At 47.6% G+C, this 19,130-nt stretch overlaps 1 protein-coding gene across 3 annotated transcripts in view; it reads right to left on the reverse strand.

Moving 5' to 3' along the window:
* Nucleotides 1-18,760, reverse strand: part of CAMK1D (calcium/calmodulin dependent protein kinase ID) — a 261,834-nt gene extending 243,074 nt beyond the window's left edge. For all 3 annotated transcript variants that reach the window (XM_021707378.1, XM_021707379.1, XM_021707376.1), the window contains exon 1: nt 18,633-18,760. The gene's annotated coding sequence lies outside the window, so the exon portion shown is untranslated. The remainder of the gene's footprint in view (nt 1-18,632) is intronic.
* Between the last annotated feature and the right edge of the window lie 370 nt (nt 18,761-19,130).

A 19,130-nucleotide genomic window follows, 5' to 3' on the forward strand; every position in this document is an offset into this window, starting at 1 on the left:
GCTCACAGGCACGTTCTGACTCAACGGATCTGGGCTGGGGGCCTGGGAGTCCTGCATCTCTTACCAGTTCCCAGAAGATGCTAATCCTGCCGGTCTAAAGTCCACACTCACGGCAGCAAAGGGCCTGGAGGACTAGACCCCAACACTGAGGCCAGACCAGCAGGGAGAGTAGCAGAATTTGAGGCAGAAAAAAATGATGTGAAAACAGCCAGGAGGAGACAATACTCACCACTACTCCTGCCCTGGCGGATCTCAAACAGGAAAATGAAGAGAAAAGGGGGAAAAAAGGAGTTAAAAGCAGCTACAAAAACATCCATAATCTTGAAAGTGTGATGTGACCTTCCTAGATAGACTTAAGAGCTCTCCAATTCAGAGTAATTAGAAGAAGACAAATCTACATTATTTAAAAGTCTGAGCTATAAAATATTTTTAAAGGTAGTTGAGTTATTTCCAGTACTTGTAGACTCTTAAATCTACAGTTCCCCAGGGTCACTGCCATGTCTTCTTAGGTGAAAAGGTAATTATCACACTTGACACACTGGTTTTAAGAAGTTCGAAAACTTACTTTTTTTTTTTTTTGAGTTGGAGTCTCACTCTGTCGCCCAGACTGGAGTACAGTGGCCGCTCCCGGCCACCGCAGCCTCGCCTGCTGGGCTCCAGCGATTCTTCCACCTCAGCCTTCCCAGTAGCCGGAATTACAGGCATGCGCTACCATGCCCGGCTGATTTTTTGATTTATTGTAGAGATGAGGTCTCACTGCCCAGGTGGGTCTCGAACCCGGAAATCTTCCTTTTTTACGGCAAGTTTTGTAATACCTTCATAACTATTTCTTCTTCTTTTTTTTTTTTTGAGTCGGAATCTCACTCTGTTGCCCAGGCTGGAGTGCAGTGGCACCATCACGGCTACCACAGCCTCAACCTGCTGGCCTCAGGCGAGCCTTCAGTGCATGCCACTATGTCCCGCCATTTTTTTGATTTATTGTAGAGACAAGGTCTAGCCAAGTTGCCCAGGCTGGTCTAGAACCTCTGGACTCAGGCAACTGTCTCACCTTGGCCTCCCAAAGTGCTGGGATTACAAGCATGAGCCACCGTGCCCAGCCGTATTTTTTATTCTATCATATGTTCACCACACAATTCTTAACAGTAGAAAAGATGAACTTTAACTGGATCTGTATTCTAACTAGCCAGTTCAAAATAACAAGATTTTTCTATATTCAACATACAGGATGCCATTCCAAAAAAGAGATGGTAGAAAATGGTAAAATGACATGTTGATATGACAGGTTATTTTATTTAAAATAATTATATGCAAGTATATGAATGCAGTCCACTACGGAAAAAGAAGTTAGGCGGACACACGAATTGAACTCTCGAGTAAGGAGAACACAGGAGTCTGAAATACACACTGGAAAGTTTTAGTGCCATGCCGACCATCTGTTCATCTGACTCAGCAGCAATATTGTGAAAATATTCAGGCATACTTCTTGAGTCGTTTCTTCAGAATATGGTTTCCATTCAAAAGTTTATATTACACTCCCTGACACTGTGGTCCTTAATACATACATACATATATATGTCTAAATTCTTTTTAAAGAAGCATTCTCTTTTTGAAAAAAATTACACTGACTGAATAATAATAATATTCATGGACTTAAGTTCATAACGATTGCTTCCAAAACAAATGGCCTAAATGAACAAAAGTACTAGCATTCGTATAATAAAACACTGAATCAATTCATTAATTGACTGTTTTGGAAAGTCAAACTACTAGCCATATTCCTCCAGGAAATTATTTCAATAAGCAACTTACTCCTGGATACTCCTGGTAGGTCAAGCTCAGTTTGCCAACCAGTTCCTACCATCTTCTAGAAGGATTTAAGAAAAGAAGCACTCCAAGAAAAAAGACAAATATTTAAAAACATAAAAAGAAACTCACACCGGGTCTCGGAACAAGTCAATCAAAGTTTCAATTATTCTAGTGACATCTTTAAAGACAAATTCAGTGAAAGTGGTACCCACTTATACAGTGTGCTATGTTCTGAACCCAACAAAGCACAGGATGAATCCAAACGGGGGTCTTTGCTTGGTGAAACAGAAAGAGAAGCCCACACACAGATCCTCCTCCTAAGTTTTAAAATAATGTATCATAGACCTAATATTCCTTTTTTTTTTTCAGTTGAATTCTCACTCCGTTGCCCAGGCTGGAGTGCAGTGGCATACACATGGCCACCCCAGCATCAACCTGCTGGGCTTTGGTGATCCTTCCACCTCAGCCTTCCAAGTAGCTGGAACTACAGGTGCGCGCTACCACACCTGGCTAATTTTTTATTTTATTGTAGAGATGAAGTCTCGCTAAGTTGCCCAGGCTGGTCTTGAACCCACGGGCTCTGGCAATCCACTCACCTCAGCCTCCCAAAGTGCTGGGATTACAGGCTGAGCCACCAAGCCCAACCAGACTTAACATTCTAATTCAAGCCCAAGATTGGAGGCACCGCGTTATATCGGCACCCTCCCATTCTTCAGGCCCACCTTCTCATTGCTATATCAAGTGGCTTATTCCTGGAGAAGGTCTTACCAGGACCAAACAAACATCAAGACAAAAACGGGCATTCACAGCCTGTTTGGATTTGTACAAACACAAGTCAAACTTCTAAAGAAATAGCTGAATTCTCCCTTTGCTCTAAACCCCAGTAAGAAGACTCATCAGAGAGAATATTGAATACTTGAGTGAAAACATCTTTCTGTAAGTTCACTTTTATACCTAGAACAATTTACAAACTCATGAGTGAGCCAGGTCCTTGGCTCACCCACGCCTATAATCCCAGCACTTTGGGATGCCGAGGTGGGAAGACTGCTTGAGCCCAGGAGTTTGAGACCAGCCTGGGCAACATAGCGAAAACCCACCTCTATAAAAAATAGTAACTTAGCCGGGTATGGTGACTCCTTGGGAAGCTGAGGCAGGAGGAAGGCTTGAGGCTGGGAGTTCGAGGCTGCAGTGAGCTATGAACACACCACTGCACTGCAGCCTGGGCAGTAGGGCAAGACCCATTCTCTAAATTAAAAATAAATAAAAAAGTAAAAATCGGTCATGAAGGAAGAGTCCAGGGCTTGTTGGACAGGTTAGGTTATCCTCCAAACCACAAGCTTCTCTAGATGGTTCACTCCATTGGGGTCACTGGCTGTCCCTTCCTTGCTGCCTTCAGGAAGACCCAATGTCCCCCAGATCCACTGTCATCCATGATGGTACACAAGAAGGCAACCCTCCCATTATTTCTAGAACATCTTGGAAGCTACAGAGACCAAGAGATCAACCAGGGCAGAGAAGGAACAGCAGAGCTCGCTGGCCTGCAGCTGATAGAGAGGGTAGAAAAGGTTTTCCTGGACTATGACCTCACCCCAAAATAGCATTCTCCAGAATTTCCCACAATCGGTAGCTGGCTTCTTCCCACGGCACTTCTGAGAAGTATTATCTTCGCTCTATTGAGAAGAAACTGGCACAGAGAGCCACACTCATCAGACACACCTGAAATGGAACTGAAGCCTTTGCAGCGGCTGATCTTTAACACAGGCTTGAGGCTGGCCTCTCACCTCCTTCCAGAGAAAACCAGAGAACCGGAGGCAGCACACCACAGCAACTCAAGCAGCCGGAAGAAACACCGCGTCACTGCTAGGGAAGGGAGGTCAGGAAGAACCGCACATCTAAGTGACTTCACTCTGGGAGTTTCTGCAACCAGATTCAATATCCCATGCCGGCATCTGGCCAGGCTGTTGGGATAAATTTTCTAGTCCGTGCCAAGGGGCATTTAAAGAGGAAGAGAAGTTAGTCTCTTGCATTCTCCTAAGGATGCTCTACAAGAACAGTGTGATTATGTGGAAAGAGTTCTGAAGGCGGAGGCCAGAAGCTACCATTCTGACTCCACATCTGCCAGTCACTTCACTTCTTTGGACCTGTTTCTTCACCTGGAAGTCAAGAGAACGGGTTCGGCCGGGCGCGGTGGCTCACATCTATAATCCCAGCATTTTGGGAGACTGAGACGAGAGGATTGCCTGAGCCCGTGGGTTCAAGACCACCTGGGCAACATGGTGAGGCCTCGTCTCTACAATAAATCAAAAAATTAGCTGGGCATGGTGGTGCATGCCTGTAATTCCAGCTACTTGGAAGGCTGAGGCAAAAGATCACCTGAGTCCAGCAGGTCGAGGCTGCAGTGGCCATGAGCAGCGTGCCACTGCACTCCAACCTGGGCGATAGAGTGAGACTCTGACTCAAAAAAAAAAAAAAGAATGGGACCAGGATATTCAAGCGCCTTTTCCAGTCCTAAGGCTCTGGTGACTCTAACATGAAGAGAAGCAGATGGTAATAGAAACAAGGAGTACATAGGACCTTTATCAGTATGAAAAACAGTGAAATCCTGCAGCCACACTGAGTCCATCCCTGCAGCACCCTCTCCCCTGGAAGAGAGCCAATCATCTCATCGCTGCAGGCTCTGTGTCCTGTGTCATCAGCGTCACAGGTACGACTAGCTGGGGCCAGTGTTGCAGGAGTAAAATAATTTAACCAAGACCGTTGTGAATTAAGAAAGACAGATTTTTTTTCTTAAGGCAGAGTACAAAAGTACATTGCCAGGGAGCCAAGGGCAACACAGCAAATACGAGGCTGTCTGACCCAGGCAGGGACTGGAGGGAAGTTTTATAGGGCTGTGCTGGGGGAGGCCCGGAGGGGTCTGGAGAGGGAAGTTGTGCAAGATGGTTGATTGCTGGTGATCTGTTCCTTAAGATAAGGGCAGTTGTTTTCTTTTCAACAATGGTTAACTACTTCTTATAACCATTTACCACACTCAGCAAGCTTTTACGACCTTTGCTGTGATTAGCAAGTTTCTTGAGACATTTGCAAGTTTCACTCCAAGACCCTTCCCTCAGCACATTTGCTCAGTTGTTGCTGGCCTATTCCGGCCTCATATTTCTTCACAAATCGGAACTTCCTCAGGCTCAAACAGGGAGCCTTAGGGAGAGAAGAGAGGGGCAATATTTCTGTGATGTGACTTCTGGGAAGGCGCCTTCTCCCTACTCCCCTACGTCCAGCAAGATGTCCCCTCCCCCACCCCCACATAATAATACACATAGCAAGCACTTGGAGAATCGTTGCTATGTGCCAGGCACTGTTCTCTGTGCCTTGCATGCACTGACTGTTTAATGCTTCCAGTTATTTGAGGCAAATATTACTGTCATCCCTGTTTTCCTGAAAATGGAGGCCCAGAGCTGAAACGGCTTGGCCAAGGTCATGCAGCTTCTAAGCAGGGCCATCCAATGCAAATTTAGGCAGGCTGACTCCCAGGTCTTCACCAATAGGCTTCTCGGAGCTGAGAAGTCACAATGAGGGGCTTATTCTCTCACCATTAACGAGCACCTCCCATATGGAGTGGGTGGCTGCCTGTATCAAGGACATATAGCCTCTTTCTTAATGGGAAACGATGGAGACACCAGATGGACCAAATCATAAAGGAAAGAGACAAGCTTGGGTTTCACTGCCTGGTCTATCTGGTACTAGTTGCCTGGCCTCTGGAAATTTTTCTTTTCTTTCCTCTTTTTATTTTTGTGAGTCAGGGTCTCGCTCTGTCACCCAGACTGGAGTGGTGACAAGATCACGGTTCACTGTAGGTTCAACACTCCTGGGCTCAGGTGATCCTCTCAAGTAGCTGGGACTACAAGCACATGCCACCACACATGGCCAATTTTGTGGGGGTTTTTTGGTTTTGTTTTGTTTTTTGTAGAGACCAGCCCAGGCTGGTCTTGAACTCCTGGGCTCAAGCAGTTCTCCCTCCTCAGTCTCCCAAAGTGCTGGAATTACAGGCCACCATGCCCAGCCTAAATTTCTTTCTGTTTAAAAAGACTTACACTGAGGGCCTTGAGTCAAAAGAAATGGAGTGGAGGATTTGCCACTTGGGCCTCCAAATTTGGAAGGGTTGGGACCAGACGGCGGGAGTATGGACAGTGAAAATATTTACCTAGATCGGAGTAGAAAAATTGGTCTATGGAATACACTGCAAGTCAGCAGTGGACAGGACAGTAACAAGGGCACTGTCTACCAGCCTACATTTCTTAAATGAGTCCAAGTTCCCCATCTGTTAAATGGGGTTAACAATACCCACTTCACAGATTATTGTGAGGATCAAATGAAACAAGGCTTGTGGAAGTCCTGGCCAGTTTCTGAATCACGACAAAGGAAGAAAATCACAAACAAATATAAATGGCTCTGGATTTCAGGGGACTAGACTGGGACAAAAGTTTGTATTTTGATGTTAAGTTACCCACCTATTCATTTACTTAAATGACACCTGCTTCTCACTATTTACTGGGAGTCATAAGACTTCAGTTCCTAAAATTGTCCCTTGAAAAGTTGTCCATCGTGATTTACAGGCAGAGACAAGGCCGGGTCCTCTGAAGCAGTGGTCCCCAGCCTTCTTGGCATCAGGAACCGGTTTTGTGCAAGACAATTTTTCCAAGGACTTTGGGGGGCCGAATGTGCAATCGAACCTCTCTGTTAGCGTTCATCTGTATTTACAGTCACTCCACAGCGCTAGCATCACCACCTCAGCTCCACCTCAGATCATCAGGCCTTAGATTCTCATGAGAACCACACAACCTGGATCCCTTGCATGCCAGTTCACAACAGGGTTCTCGCGCCCAGGAGAATCTAATGCTGTCACTGATCTGAGAGTAGATGCAGCTGTGCTCGCCCACCACTCACCTTCTGCTGTGCAGTAGGGTATTGGACCACTCTCCCTACTCATCTGCTCTAGCCCTCAATTGCTTTTTTCTCTACCCAAAGATAAAGGAACTGCTGAAAGGAAAACATTTGATGACATTCAGGACATCAAGGATAATACGACAATGGATCTGATGGCCATTCCAGAAGAAGAGTCCCAAAAGTGTGTGTGCGTGTGTGTGTGTGTTGGAGTCCACTGCCCAGGCTGGAGTGCAGTGGCACACTCACGGCCACTCCAGTGTCAACCTGCTGGGCTCCAGCGATCCTTCCATCGCAGCCTTCCAAGTAGCCAGAACTATAGGCACGCACTACCATGCCTGGCTAATTTTTTTTATTTATTGTAGAGACGAGGTCTCGCCAAGTTGCCCAGGTGGTCTCAAACCCATAGGCTCAGGAAATCCACTCACCATGGCCTCCCAAAGTGCTGGGATGACAGGCTGAGTCACCAAGCCCGGTCCGAAAATTGTTTTAGTGGGTAACTAAGTGCTGGCATCAGTGCAAAGCTTTTCAAAGAAGATACTTCAAAGGTGACCATAGTGATATTCAGCAATGAGGTATGTGGCACTTTTTCTAGAATGAGTTCATGAACTTAATTGTTGGACCTCACATGTATATGCATATGAGGGCTGATACACACACACACACACACTTCTCTTGGAACCATGTATGTGAAATTTGTATAAATCATTAGCTAAGTAAGTTTATAGAAGGGAGAAAATACCTGCCAAGATGTATTTTCAGAGGAGTTTCAACTACCATCTAGACATGCACAAGCTGAACTCCCTAAGTAAATGTCCAAAATAGATGACAGAGAGATGACCCAAGGAAATAAACATGCAAAGAACTGACGCTGTTTCTGCAAGTGTGATACAACACATTGTTTCTTCAACTACTCTAAATATCTACAGAGTAATATATATAGTCTACAAGGTGGTAGGAACAGCCAGACTAGATTTAAGTATGCTGTGATGCCACAGGAGAATCATCTCTCCTTCAAGCCTGCCTCCTCTTCCAGAAGGCCTCCTAAGGGCCGAGGGACTTGCCTTCCACTTAGTCACTATGAGAATTAATTCTAGGCGTCAACTTGACTGGCCTAAGGGATGCCCAGATAGCTGGTAAAATACTGTTTCTGATGTGAGGCCCAGATAGCTAGTAAAATACTATTTCTGGTATGAGAGTGTTTCTGGAAGAGATTAGCATTTGAGTCAGCAGTCTAAGTAGAGAAGACTCACATTCCTCAGAGTGAGTGGGCCTCACCCAATCCTTTGAGGGCCAGAATAGAACAAAAAGGTAGAGAAAGGGTAAATCTGTCTCGTCTTTTTGGGGGTTTTTTGGGGGGGTTGTTGTTTTTTGAGTTAGAGTCTCACCCTGTCGCCCAGGCTGGAGTGCAGTGGCATGTTCACAGCCACCGCAGCCTCGACCTGCTGGGGTCAGGTGATCCTTCCGACTCATCCTTCCAAATAGCTGGAACTACAGGCTGATCCATCTTCTTAAACTAGGACAGTCACCTCCTGCCCTTGGACACTGGCACTTCTGGTTCTTGGGTCTTCAGACTCAGATTGGGACTCAAATCATCCGCTCCCCTGAGTTCCCAAGCCTTTGGACTTGGACGGAATTACACCATTGACTTTTCTGGGTCTCCAGCTTGCAGATGGCAGAGCATGGAAGTTCTCAGTCTCCCTAACTGCAGGAGCCAATCCTAAGAATAAGTCTCTTTCTGTATATCTCTATATATCTATCCGATTGGTCCTGTTTCACTGGAAAACTAATACAGTCACCAAAGCCAGCAAGAACTGGAAGTCAGTGTAAATTTCTCCCTTCTCCCTAAATCAGCACCCCAGTCCCAGGGCTTCTAACCTCCTTTGTCTCACTTGGGCTATCCCACCCCCTCGCCTCCATTCCCACATCACGTCCTTAGTTCAGGGCTAGAGTCAGGAAACCCACAGTCTCAGGAGGTAGACATCACAAGGCACAGTCAGGAGGGATAGAGGTAAACCTTGGTGCCATGGAATCAGATGGAAGGGCCCAGACAGGACAATCCAGAGGGGTGTCCTGAGGGAGGTGTGTGTCCAACTGAAGCAGGGAAGGATGAGTGGGAGAGAGGCAATTACCAGTTCCTTTCAGGAGCATTAAACTGAAACATAGAGTGTGAGGGTGGGGAGGTGAAAACTAGAGCAGAAGATCACAAAGTTGCGGGGGCTTGTTTGCAGATGAGTTTGGATTTGACCAAGCAGTTGACTTCTTGGAATTAAAGGAGGGCAGGTCAATATCAGCCATTAAAACACCCATTTGCACACTGCTGTGGAAAGATGGCTAAAGAAAGGAAAACTGCAGCGGTTTGAGTGTGTCTCCCAAAAGTTCACATGTTGAAACCTTAATTCTTCAACATGGCAGTGCTGGGAGGTGTTTGGGTCACGGGGGAATGTGCCCTCATGAAGAGATTAATGCAGTTCTCACAAGCATGAAGAGAAGTTCTCATGAAGCAAGTCAGTTCAGCCCCTTGGCCAACCCTCTTTCTGCATGCATTCACTTGCCCTTCCTCTGAAGCAGCTCTGGTCCTCCCCAGAGGCAGCCGCCTGCTCTTGTATCTCCCAGCCTCCAGAATCACAAGATAAATAGACATCTTCCTTTATACATTATCCAGTCTCATGTATTGTTATAGCAACAGAAAATGGACCAAGACACTGACTGTCCATGACAGCCACACTTAGTGCAATATTTGGGAAGCAGAGTCCCAAGGAAGGGAGAGGCCCCAGAGACATGTGGTCACTGGAGAGATAAAACAACATGCCCGCTCAAGATAGTTTCAATGTCCCTGTTTTGTCGTAACAGACACAGCTATTACATTGGATTTAGCCCAACGATGCCTCTTTACACATTTTAAGTTCCACCTAAAGGTTTCTCCCACATACAAGGTGGGGGACTCCAAAAAACCTGGAATTATCTTTTGGAGAGTGAGCCCCTCGTAGTACACTTGGGATTTGTTCCTTCAGAGCAAACGGTCAACCCAAGTGTTTATGTGGACGTTTTGAGAAGGCTGTGTCACAATTTGCAGAAGAAACACCCCAAGTTATAGCAAACAGGTAACGGGTTCTTCCACCATGACAATGCACTTGCCCACAATGCACTGAGTATTCAGCAGTTTTTCACCAAAAGTGGCATGGCCCCCACGTCCCACCCTCCCTATTCACCCAATCTCACCCCAAGCAACTTTGTTTTGTTTCTCCGCAAAGGGAAACGTTTGGTCCACGTGGAAGAGGTGAAACAAAAAATGGCAGAAGCCCCAAAAGGCATCAAAATTGATGAGTTCAACAACTGTTTTGAGCACTGGGAAAGTACCTCAATAGATGTATCAAACAGAGAGTACTTTGAAGATGACTGAAGTTTCAACATGTAAAAATAAATACACAATATTTTGTAAATACATTCCAGGATTTTTGCCCCCCACCCCTTGTGTGTAAAAAGACTGTTACCCACTCTTGTACCAATCATCGAGTTTAAGCCAATTAAAGAAAGCCAACTGTCCAAACCAAATAAGGCAAACACCGAAGTGTAACCAGTTCAGCTGTTTCTGTCCCTTACTTCTGCTGTCTGTAGGTCACTTTCCTTTTTCTGTGCATAATCTTCTTTCACCATGTTGCAGGGTAGGAGCTTCTCTGAACCAATTCTGGTTCAAGGGCTGCTCAATTCACAAATCGTTCTCTGCTCAGCTAAACTCTGCTTAATGTAATTTGTCTAAAGTTTTTCTTTTATCACAGTCAATTCTACTCTCCTTCAATTCACAGAGTTCCTTCTGTAAGCAATGTCCAATAAACTAATAAAAATGCATGGATTCTGGATCCCAGATCCAATAAAACAATGTTCCTTGATTCTCTGCTATGAACCAAGTACCACGAGAAGGCCACCTAGAAGCACCCAAAATATCCTCTCTTGGCTGCAAAGTTGCACTGGCATCAGACCAATTTTATTTCTTCATACAGTCATGCACAGTTAGCATGAAATAAACAACGACCACCAAATCATGGTCAGAGACCAAGCTGAGTGTATTGCCTACGTAACAGTGGGAACCGCCTTGCTGAGGAGGAAGTGAGGTAGGGCTTCCGGAAGTAGGAAGGCCCTGGTATTGGGCAAATAGAAGAAGTACACTAGCCAAGGCAAGATGCTGAGCCCAGGCCTCCGGGAGGTCCATAAGCAAGGCTGCCAACTCTTCTCTGTACTTAGATGCCTTTATAGAGTCTGGCTTTAAAAGGACCATGATGGGTTGTGTGAAGATTCCAGCAGGCCCAGGGTCATTCAGCAGACAAGCTCACATGTGCATGTCCAAAGGCTGGGAAGACTGACCTTAACTATACCCAACACAACCACACCACCACCACCAAGTAATTACATGCATCCCTCAATCCCTGTTTGATAAGAACTGCATGTTTTTCTTTTTTGGAAATCAAGGTAACTTTCAATAAGGGTTTCCCAGGGAGCCTAGGGTCTAGGATCATAAGAGATATGGCTTCCTTCCAATGCGTCATTGTATGGCTTTTTTTTTTTTTTGAATTGGAGTCTCACTTTGTCATCCAGGTTGGAGTGCAGTGGCATGCTCACGGCCACTCCAGCATCGACTGGATGGGCTCTGGCGATCCTTCCGCCTCAGCCTTCCAAGTAGCTGGAACTACAGGTGCGTGCTACCACACCCAGCTTATTTTTTTGATTTTTTGTAGAGACGACGTCTCGCCAAGTTGCCCAGGCTGGTCTCGAACCTGCAGACTCAGGCAATCCACTGGCCTTGGCCTCCCAAAGTGCTGGGATAACAGGCTGAGCCACGGAGCCCAGCCCAATGTATGGCTTTTAGCCAATACTTTTGCACTTCCAGCCTGTGTCCTCTCTTCCAGTGCTAGCTTTCCAGAGAAGTGAACTCTCTGCTTTAGAACACCCCTTCTAAGGAGGCCAGTCAAAGCCCTACAAAGCTGCACCGGTGCCTGAGAAATTCGAGTGTTGGTTTTACTAGCTCAGCCCTTTTCAGTCATTGGAAAAGTGGTTTTGTTCAGCCCCAATCAATGAATTTCTATTGAAACGTATGTTTCTCTAACACACACAATAAACTGGTACTTGGCAGTGATTTAAACAAGTGAGCGTGACAGTCTCCCTTCAGAGCAAGGACACAGGAGTCAGTCAGATTTCTACAAGTTTATCAACATCGAATTCTTTCCCTGGGGGCTGCTCCTTAATCCCAAAGCAGCTGTCTTCCTTGGGCACAGAAGTCGCACCGAGAGGAAGGTGTCTGGTCTAAGGTACCCAGAGGATCACACTGGCTGCCCAGGCCTCCGGGGTACTGCCTTCCTGGTGGCAGGGGTGCCCTCCACACATCCCACCATCCATCCTGACTCTGGCCTTCAGAAGAGGTTCAGGGGCACAGCACAGCCTCCTGGGCTTTGGCATCTGCTGCCTTCAGCAGCCATGATCATGTGCCTGGCACCGTGGCACGCTGACTTGACCCACCCCTCTGCCAGCCTCTCCAGGCTGGGCACCACCACGACTGCCCCTACTAACTTGGGTCACCCTTGAAGAGCGAGGTTCTCGCTCCTGAGCCCAGCCAGTAGCTGGTGCCTGCGCCCCACCGATGGGATAATGGTCTCAGGCCAATTCACAGCTGTCCCAAGGAAATCCAGCTCTTCCCAGGGAGCCCGGTTGAGTTTACTTCTCTCAATGATGCCTCTCCCCTAAAGGAGACACCGCCTGGCGTGTGTTTCTGCATGTGCATACATCTGTCCTCATCTGTTTATACTCCCTGACACCAAACAGGGCAACTTCAACCCTCCCTGGGAGGTGGGACCAGAAAGCGGTTCATCTGACGTTGCATTGGCTATGTGCTAGGGTCACTGGGAGGACATCAGAGAGGTGCTTTTCCATTTTCCAACACCCGCCATAACCTCCAATTCTGACTCAATTGGTTCAGGATAAAACCTGGCATTTGTATGATCGTAAAAGCTTCCCAGGTGATCTTTTAGAGAAAGGGTCTTGCTCTGTCACCCAGGCTGCAATGCAGTAGCTCAATCCTAGCTCACTGTAACCTCAATCCCCTGGCCTCAAGGGATCCTCTTGACTCAGCCTCCCAAGTAGCTGGGATTACAAGAGCATGCCACCATGCCCAGCATTTTTTTTTTTTTGGTAGAGACAGGATCTATGTTGCCCAGGCTGGTCTTGAACTCCTGGCCTCAAGCACTGCCCCCACCCCCGACCTCAGCCTCTCAAAGCACTGGAACCACACACGTGAATCACCAAGCCCAGTGCATTCCAAGTGATTTTAATTTGTAGCCAGGGCTGAAGAACACTGATCTAGAGAGAAAGAGGTAGAGACCACCAGCTGAGACTCTCCGTTGCGTCCAGATTGACAAGGACATGCAATTCCAAAAGCCGTTCCTGCCCAAGCCCTTTCCCAAGGCAGGCCAATCCCTGCCATCTACAGAGTAACCATCAGAATTCTGGAGCCATGTCTCTTTCAGACAGTACCCCAGTCACCCATCTGAGCCTCAGTTTTCCCAACTACAGTACAAGGGCTGTTCCAGAGGCATCTGTTTTGCCTCTCCAGATCCCACTTTCCCATGTCTCCAACGCCCTCTCTCTCCAGCTTTCATTGAAATGCAGACTGTTGATTAGACTAGCCTTTCTACCCCTGCCAGAGAGCTTTCTGCGCTGCCTTGAAATTAGATTTGAGCAGCGTCTGCTCTCTAAATAAATAACACCACAGAAATCCGAAACTCTATCATCCACCCAAGGAAGAAACACGGATGAGGCTGTATCCCATATACTGCATAAAATACTCCATCCGTGGGACCGCGGCTCACTGTTCTGTCTGGAAACACTCGTGCCAAACCACACCAATGCAGCCCATGGATGCCTCCGTCGGGTCGGCCACAGCGTTTACTGGGATTTCTGTTCCCTCCGAGCTTGGTTTCATATCTACTTATCAAGTAGAAAATTCATTCTGGGGCTATTTTCAGAGCAAATACAATGACATCCTTAAGGATATATTAGTCACATCACTCTAACCCAATGAGACAAATAAGTTTCTCATCCTACAATAAACTCAGCACGTAGGAGATCAAGTAGTCTCTCAAACAGGACTGCTTGGATGAAAAATGGCATGAAAATATACAAATGACCAGGGTATATGGCGAGATTCAGAAAAAAAGTGGGTCAATTTGGGATCCCACCCACAATGATTTAGTTACACCAAATACTGAAATTTGTTTTCTTTCTTCTTTTTTCTAGAGACGAGGTCTCGCGATGTTGCCTAAGCTGGTCTTGAACTCCTGGGCTCAAGCAATCCTCCACCTCAGCCTCTCAAAGTGCTGGGATTACAGGTGTGAGCCACCACCCCCAGTCTGCAAAATATTTTCTTCTTGTACGCTGCTTCAGGATGTCCTAGCATCCAGCAAGCCCAGATCACAGCTGAGTTCCAGACCCGGAGTGTCCATGGGCTGTGTCCAGATGGAGATCCCTAAATTCAGCACATCTAGGTCAGAATGCATGACCCGTCCCCTCCTGCTCAGCGTCCCAGATCTCAGTGAGCGAGGTCATCATCCGTGTAAGAGATCCCAGTTATCCCAGAATCCTCCCTCTCCCTCCAAGCTTTCCCTGCTTCTTCCAAATCCCTAAGCCCCAGAGAGCCGACCTCCTCTCACCTTCAGTCCCGTCTCTTCCACCCCAACCCCACAAGCTCCTGTTTTAACCTGTCATTTCCTCATTTCTCCCCCAGATTCTCCCAGTGGCCTCCCAACTAATCTCCCAGCGTGCACTGAGTCCTGTTCTCCCATCCAGCCTTCTAAGTTCCACCACATCCCCTTCATGAAGCAATCCTGACCACGCTGTTCCCTTCATTAGAACCCCCCGATGGCTTCCCACAGTCTACAGGATGAAGTCCAAAGCGGGATACACATGGCCAGGCGCAGTGGCTCATGTCTGTAATCCCAGCACTTTGAGAAGCCAGGGCGAGAGGACTGCTTCAGAGGCCAGGAGTTCGAGACTAGTCTGGGCAAAATAGCAAGACCTCATCTCTACAGAAAAATGAAATAAAATAAAAAATTAGCTGGGCATGGTGGGCATGCCTGTTGCCCCAGCCACTCAGGAGGAGGATTGCCTGAGCCCAGGCTGTGGTGAGCCATGATTGTGCCACTATACTCCAGGCTGGGCAACAGAGTGAGATCCTGTCTCAAACAGACAAAGTGCGGTACACAGGGCCCTCCACAGCCCAGCTCTTCAACCGTAAATGTCCTCAGGCCTCACCTTGCACGCTTTGCCCTGGTCCCAAGAGCTTCTTGGAGCACCCAACACACCACCCCGTCTCCCCCTCCTGCTGGGCGGAACGTCCTTCCGGATTGCATTGTCCAGACCCACCTCCTCACGCCTGACCCCAAAGAAAGAACAGGACACCCCTAGCCTCGAGTCTCTGGGCATGCTCCTGGCACAGCTTCTATACATCATCATGCTTATTTAGTGACAAAACTGTGAGCTTCCAGAGGCAAGAGTTACACTTTACCTTTTAAGCTCAGTGCCTAGTGGTGCTGCCCGATGCACTGTGGGAATTTTTTTTGTTCTTTTTGAGTTGGGGTCACATGCTGTTGCCCCAGCTGGATTATGGCCCACTGAAGCCTCAAACTCCTGGGCTCAGACCATCCTCCTGCTTCAGTCTCCCAAGTAGCTGAGACCACAGGCATGCGCCACCACACCTGACTTTTTTTGTTTTTTGAAGAGATAAAGTGTTGCTACATTGTCTAGGCTGGTCTAGGCTCTAACTCCTGGCCTCAAGCGACTCTCTCGCCTCAGCCTCCCTAAGTGCTGGGATTATAGGCGTGAGCCACTGCGCCTGGCCATTGTGGGAATTTAATAATAAATATTTGTTAAATGAATGGATGTCTCCATGACAACATTCTAAGACAGGCTCCAAACGATTTTCTTTCCAGCTCACAGACTTTGCTTTCAGCTGCTTATGATGTGGAACTGCCTCTTATTCCACATGTAAATCATTTGCAGAAGACTGAAAAATAAATCAGTACAGGAGACAGATCAGCTCCTGATCCCCAGAGAAATCATGTCTTTGTTCTTTACTCCTGGAAAGAGGAGTCACGCTTCAAGGCACTCCAATAGCAGACTGAGAAACGATCAAAATGAGTTATTCCAAATCCCTGGCCCTCCCCAATTTGAAATGCCCTCTTCCTAGAAATGATTATTTGGGTGAGGCACAGAGTGAAGACACTGATTAAAGCAGAAGGACCACGGCACAAACAGGACTGGCTTGCAAAACCTACATCCAAGGCTGCTGCCCTTGTGGATGGAAACTAACACCCAGAGTGAAACTGACTTTCTCAGCTTTCCCACTTCTAATACCATGAAGAAAGCACATAAAAATGCAGGCAGCACACTCAGTTCAGCAGCAGACAGCCCCTTGCCCAAGGCTGACCCTATGCGACACTCTGGGCCCACCCAGAACTCCGTCTAAAATGTCAAATAGGCGTAATGTGTCTGCAGCATAATGTCACCAGCAAATAATTGCTTCTCCAAGTAATGATTTCATATTGGAAAATGAGCAATTTAAATAAATGTTTCATTAACATCGTGTTTTCCTGCTCGATGCTAATGTACCTAATTTGTTTTCCCAGATTCTCTTCCCTAGATTCATTTCCTGCAATCCTCCTCAGGACAATCTGAAACACGTTGGGTCCCTAATAGACAATCCCGAGAAGTTGGAAACAAACAACCGACCCAACAAACAAGCGAAAACCCAGACGCTCAAGAGCTACCGGGAGCTGTTTGTTCTCGAACACTTATTGCGTACGCTGTGGCTTCCCCTGTGAGTCACACAAAGGGCAGCACAGAAGAGACTGTCCTGACCCCTTGGGGGTGCTGGGTTTACACAGATGGTGGCCACACATCGGTCAGTGGGCACGGCTGGTCCCAGCCAGAGGCAAGTGGGAGAGATTCTGGAAGAATGAGAACCGTGCAATACTCTGTTTTGAGGCCCTAGAAGGCTCGTTCTCATTCTGCTTTGCTTATCTGTACAGGGATTCTTGCTATGTGCTGATTCCAAACCCCAAACATTTCAAGGATATTTCGAACATCTTTTATTAATAGCAACTCTTGAATATTTCCACAGCACACTGCTCAGGCATACTCCAACATGCAAAAGCAGGTACCATACAAGGGCTTGTTCTCCCAAACCTTGTGGGATATGGTACAATGCTTTAATCATGATGGTGTGGGGAGCAGGACTGGACACCACACTACTAAAAGGGCATCTTTAGGGGATATCCAACCACATCAGAATGGTTCTGGGAGCCAGGTATGCTGATTCATGCCTATAATCCCAGCAATTTGGGAGGCTGAGGTGGGAGGACTGCTTGAAGTCAGAAGTTCGTGACCAACCTGGACAACATAGTGAGACTCACTGTCTCTTAAAAAAAATGTTTTTTAATTAGCCAGGCACAGCAGCTCATGCCTGTAATTCCAGCAACTTGGGAGGCTGAGGAGGGAGGATCTCTCAAGCCCAGGTGTTCAAGGCTGCAGTGAGCTATAATCATACCCCTGAGCTCCAGCCTGGAAAACGGTAAGACTCCTTTCTCTAGAAAAAAAAATTTTTTTAAAATTAAGCACACCTCTAGTCCCAGCTATTCAGGAGGTTGAGGCAGGAAGATCACTGGAGGAGTTGAAGGCTACAGCTATGATTGTGCCATTGCACTCTAGCCCGGACAACAGAGTGAGACCTCGACCATCTCTTAAAAACAGAGACATTGGTTTTGTGTGCACCAGTATACTTCAGGGGACAACATTTTTATTTGGTTCTATGACACCTGGGGAGCAAACATCAAGCTTGGTGAAAAAGTGAAACACTGAAACGGTGAGTTATGGAAACTTCCAGTGCCAGATGTCTCGTCTATGGCAGAGCGAGAAAACCCTCAAAAAGCGTAGAAATAGCTGGGCACAGTGGTTCCCGCCTGGAACCCCAGCACTTGGGGAGGCCGAGGTGGGAGGATCCCTTGAGTCCAGGAGTTCAAGACCAGCCTATATAACGTAGTGGGACTTCACCTCTATAAAACATCACAAAATTAGCTGGGCTTGGTGGCAGGTGCCTGTGGTTCCAGCTACTTGGGAGACTGAGGTGGGAGGATAGCCTGAGCCCAGGAGGTCGAGGCTGTGACGAGCAGTGATCGTGCCACTTCACTCCAGCCTGGGGGACAGAGTGAGATCCTGGGCTCAAAAATAAATTTAGAAAAACATCAAAATTAAAAAAGAAATGTTTAAGTGTGGAAATCACACAGAGGGACTGGTATTCTGGGCTCTGCCACATATGAGCCGCAAGGCTTTGAACACTGGCTCTATTTTGTGAGCTTCCTTTCTTTATTTTAACATAAAGTAATAACAACAACAGCAACAATCACCATACTTGCAAGCCGTGCTGGGACCAGAGACCATTTACTGAGCGCTTCCTAGGCAGCAAATGCTGCAGTGGGCACTTTACAAAGTGCCCTGGGTAGGCACCAGCTCGCTTAACCCCGAGAGCCCCCTTGCCAGGGGGATACGGTAACTCCCCTTAACAGAGGAGACTCACGGCTTGGTACCCGGCCAAGATCACCCGGCTGTCATGAGTGGCAAGGTCTTGGTTCAAAACAAACTTGGAAATGATCACCACCTCCAACAACGCCACAAACCCCCTAAGACGTAACAGATCCCAGTGGTAAGTGCCCCGAAAGCGCTCCGTGGACGGCGGCCTCACAGGGCCAGCATGTGGTGACATCCTTGTCCCCAGGGAAGCCGGCCCCCGGCAGGTCTGGAGGCAGAACACCTGAGCAAGGCGGGACGAGGGCCACCCTTCCAGCACTTACTTTCTCAAAACAGCGATCTCATTCTCTATGCTGCTTTCCTTGCCCTTCAGCGCCTTCTTGGGGATGCACTTGACCGCGAAGAGTTTCCCGGTCGCCTTCTCCTCGGCTAGAACCACTTCAGAAAAGGCCCCGCTGCGAACAAAGAGGGAGAGAGAAACACTGAGGCCCAGGGGTGTTGCTTCACGATGACGCCCCGCCGCCGATCCCGCCACCAAAGTTGGAAAAAAACAATAATGGCGGCCCAATCACTGTTGTTACTGTTACTTTTTTCCAGCATGGCTCCTTACCACGCCGCGCGTCTTTACGCCAAAAAACACACCTAGGCAAGCGTGCCTCGTGCAAAGGGACACGCGGAGGTCGACGTGGGTTGGGCCACCTGTCGCCCACTGCCAGACATGGTGCCCCCAAGAGGCACCTCCTGCAGAAAAAGTTCAGAGCCTTCTGCCGTTCCCACCCCTCCCACCCCCGAGTGGACTAGAAAGTCACGTCCAGATTCCG

This window comes from Carlito syrichta, unplaced genomic scaffold (assembly GCF_000164805.1).
Source record: "Carlito syrichta isolate Samal-C Ts95f unplaced genomic scaffold, Tarsius_syrichta-2.0.1 Scaffold317080, whole genome shotgun sequence".
Lineage (NCBI taxonomy): Eukaryota > Metazoa > Chordata > Mammalia > Primates > Tarsiidae > Carlito > Carlito syrichta.